Here is a 4746-nt window from a genome sequence, read left to right on the forward strand (position 1 = left end):
TCTGTTGATTCAGAGTCATCTCAGCTCCAAATTGGAACTTACTTAAGAGCTCAGGAGTGATTTAAAACTGCCAAAACCCCATTTCATTATCCTCAATGAATTTCTATTTGGTTTTAATTAAATGAAATGGATTCAATACTCTATTCACTTTTATTCTATGTTTGGACTGCTAATTTAAGATCTGGTGTCTTTATTTAGATCAAAGCTGAGAGTGAGGGCTTAGGAAGCTAATATATAAAGAAAGGAATTAAAAATTCATGACCAAAATTTCTCAAGATTCTTTAAATAAATAATGTTTGATGTTTGATGAGGAGGACAATATCTGGATGCAATAAATATTGTGTTAGATTAACTGACAAAATACATAGATATTACATCCAATTCTAATTAATTAGTTCATGACATGTTGGAATGGAAGCACTGAATTACTCTGATTCTTCTGAGAATGTAGAACAGCAATATAAAGTGATCTTTTTCTGGCATTTTAGTGTTGCTCCTGGTATTTGGGGCTTTCAATGATTGCTATTTAGATGAGCATATACTGTTTTTTTAAGTGTGCTTCTAGAAGGATGGATTATGAGAGACCCACCCTAAAGTCTTTCAATAACAAAGTCTAAGAGCATGACATTTTTTTTTCCCCTCTGAAGATTGTGGTAGAATTAAATGAAATTCAAGTCAGCATATTATTCACTGACTGAAGAATAAATTGTTCTTTTTAAACAATGCTGCAAAACAATTCCCTAAAGCCAAACTACTCTCACCAGAAGAATTAGCCAGAAGTTACATGTTAACATAACTGTAGTAACAAAAGATAAACTAATTGTCCTGTTGCAGCAAATAGGGGACTGTTTTATTGTATCTGAATTCTTTGATTTTTATATGAGACACAACCAACAGTGAAAGTGCAACAAGCTTAAGGATAACACAAGCTGTGATTATGCTGTCTGCTGCCTGTATCATGTCATTTTCCCTTCTGACTGTGCAAGAACTTCTGACAGAGCGAGAACATACTGTAGAAACTCTAAGACTCCTTTGACTCTTGATAGTCATGCCATTACAAAAACTGTAATAAGAACAGTTACCAAATAGTAATTCCCAAACAGACATAGAATTGTAAATCAAGTATTCATTATTCAGAGTACCTGTAAACTAGAAATATATAGAAATATGAATGACACTGTATTTTTTTACAAACTTTTATTATTTATTTCCTATTCCCTTAAGCCTATCCTGAAGGCATAGACACAGAAAGCCAAGCCTGATGCTTGATTTAATTAAGATTATCTCACAGTAGCTCAGTCACTGTGTGTAATGGAAATAACATTTCTAATAAAACTTCCACTTTTTGTTGATTGTTTTCTTAATGTAGCTCAAGAAGAATACTCGAGTACGTGCAATTTAGGTTATATTTGTTGTACCTCTTATTCATTTTCATCCAAACATCTGAAAATCAATTCACCAACTGCATAGTATGGTACATTTTCTGGCTTAGTAGAAACAAAGATTCTGAAGGCGTCAGTAAAAGGTAGGAAATGATAATGCACTGCAACGTACGGAATTAAATGAGTGGAGTGGGAGGGAGTAGGGTAAAAGTTCTTAGCTGAATTCAGAAGCAATGTTTTCTTGTGGGAACTGAAATTCTATTTAACATCCTCTGAAATTCTTTCTGTGATTTATTTTTATTTTTATTTTTTTTTCAGACAGTCAAATCCATAAATCCATTGGGCAGATATTAGAGACCTGTTTATAAATCATTTTCTTAATTAAGTCATCTTAAAAAGAGAGAAGTAAATATCTTGTTTCTACTTGAGCAATTAATTCATCCTCTCAGTGTTATGGGTGAATCATAATTTCAAAGATTTCATGATTATTCATGCAAACAAAAATGCAGAAAGTTGATTAATCTTTGTTGCTTTGGAGAAACAAAATCTAAAAGGAATACATCTCTCTTTCTCTCTTCTAAATCTAGGGTTTCATTTTGCTTGATTCTGTTTTAATGAAAAATTCAATATCATTTTCCCCTCTGAGGGGGCACCAACAATATTACCAGCATTCTGACTGATTTTGGAATATGTCTGAAGGAGAATGGTTTTTACGGATATAATTACTTTTTACAAGAGTAAATGAGTTTTCTTTGTAGATTTTAAGGTGCTCCAGTGACTGAGACAGCAAAAGGTCCTAAGATGATGATAGTTTTATAGTTATACACCTATGAGGACTATATGCAGTTGTGTACTGGGCAATCTGGAAATCTTGGTTCCAGTACAAGCACTTTCAGGAGTATTATACTTATTACTGTGTGCTCCCACTGAACAGATTCAATATTTTCTTCTCTTGAAATCTAAACCTCAGCTGTCTGGCATGCAGTGGACTTCACAACTGCCAATGTTTTTGAGAACTGGGATTAGTTTGTTGATGGGTATCTATATTAGGGCGATTCCTCTATGTTCCTGTGAGCAAGCTGACTGTAGATGTGTAGAGGACTGAGGCATCTCCTTCAGTCCTTCATGTCTACAATACAATAGCTTTCAAAATTTCAAGAGCAAGTTCTGAGATGTCTTAGAGATTTTTTATAAAAAGTCTGCTTCAGCTGAGTCTACAGAGGCAAAGCAGAATGATGACACATGACAAGTTGAAATAATGCCAGAGCATAAAGAACTTACATATCCATACTGGGTGCAAGCACTGCTTTTATGAACATTTCAAACTATATTTATGAACATGGTGTTCCACTGAAGGTCATTTATGTAAGCAGTTTGCTCTGACATTGGAGCACAGAGTTGGGTACTGATAACTAAAAATTGTTCTCTGAAAGTTGTTTTTCATGAGATTGATATAACTGAAAGCTTAATACTGGAAACTTTATTTATTGTGTTGTTCAGATTGTGGTTAGGTTTTCTTTCTTTTCTGAGTTGCATGACAGGCTAGTATAAGTCTTATTAGTTCAAGATATTTACTAAGTCTAGAGAGTCTCCATCAAACGAGTTCTTCCTATTCTTATAAAAGAAACCAGAAATAGTTCTCTTGCTTCCTCCAACCAAATGACTCTCTCAGGTATAACCCCAAACTTTTGCTTCAGAACATAATAAAACATTATCATCTTTTACAGAAAAAAAGGTTCCCTGGGGGCTGCAGACATCTGAACAAATCCTAGGGATTAACCTCTCTGGGCATTTTGTACCTACTAATGCCCAAACAGAATCTTATTGTCTCCATTTCTTTTCAGTCTTCTATCTCAGTACTGTTCTGCTATTTAAAGCCCCATCTCCCCAGCGTGTACCCTCCAGCAGCAGAGCTGCAGAGAGATTTGAATGTCGAGATGAGTGAAGTCTGTGTGCTTCCTGGGGAAGAAGTTGTCCTCAGGCATTCTGTTGAGCTAAGAACATTCTTTTTCCAGCATAGACTGTAAATAATGGAACTTTTTGCTGTTTTTGGGATGGCTCAAAAGATTTCTTTGCAGATTTAGAGAGTTTTTTTTTCCTCTATCTACTATTTTGCTGATTTAAATCAGAGTATTCTGTGTATTAGTTCCAAAGGAACCACCACCATTTTTAAGACAAATGCTACCATGTTACTGAATTGTGGGTTTTTTGTTTGTTTAGCTGAGTAAATAGTGTAACATTTATTAAATTAACCCATATATTGAAAAGTAGATAATATATTCATTATTTAATACACAATATATAGAATCATAGAATTACCCAGGTTGGAAAAGACCTTGAAGACTATCAAGTCCAACCGCAGCCTAACCAGTGCCCTAACTCTAACAACCCTACACAAAATTATATCCCTGAGCACCACATCCAAATGGCTCTTAAACACATCCAGGGATGGCGATTCAACCACCTCCCTGGGGAGCCTATTCCAGTACTTAACTACCCTTTCTGTAAATAAGTTCTTCCTAATATCCAACCCAAACTTGCCCTGGTGCAGCTTGAGGCCATTTCCCCTCGTCCTGTCACTTGTCACCAGTGAGAAGAGACTTGCCCTACTTTCACTGTAAGAACCTTTCAGGTACTGCAAGAGGGCGATAAGGTCTCCCCTCAGTCTCCTTTTCCCCAGACTAAGCAGCCTCAGCTCCCTCAGCCTCTCCTCATAGGGCTGATTCTCCAAGCCCTTCACGAGCCTCCTTGCCCTTGTCTGGACCTGCTCCAGTACCTCCCTGTCTTTCCTGTGCTGAGGTGCCCAAAACTGAACACAGTACTCGAGGTGAGGCCTCACGAATATATCTATATCTATATCTATATATTTTATATATATATAAAAAAAAGAACATTAGCACAACTTTGATTTACTGTTTATGACAGATGTGGAAGAGTTGAACTTCAGAGAAGTTGCTGTGCAAATTTTGTCTTTTGGAACTTGAATTAGATAGTATCTAACCTGGCACTTCTGCTCAGAATTTTTCCTTCTATTCTCATGATTTCACATGCCTTCTGACTTCTCTGGCTAAATAAAATTGTAATGCACAGAGTAGAAGTTAGCAAAGTAAATTCAAATTACGAATCTTCTCCAAGTATTTTCCCTCAATCCTACACCAAGCGTAAGGCATAATGTATTTTTTTCATTAGTCCCCTTTCAGTATTTTATAATTCTTTCCTTTTCCAAGAGAAAATCCTTGGATTTTTTTTTCCGTTTATTTTTATTGTTTCTTTCTCTCTTTCTCTCTTTCTCTCTTTCTCTCTTTCTCTCTTTCTCTCTTTCTCTCTTTCTCTCTTTCTCTCTTTCTCTCTTTCTCTCTTTTTC

Source organism: Coturnix japonica, chromosome 4 (assembly GCF_001577835.2).
Source record: "Coturnix japonica isolate 7356 chromosome 4, Coturnix japonica 2.1, whole genome shotgun sequence".
In the NCBI taxonomy this organism is placed as follows: Eukaryota; Metazoa; Chordata; class Aves; order Galliformes; family Phasianidae; genus Coturnix; species Coturnix japonica.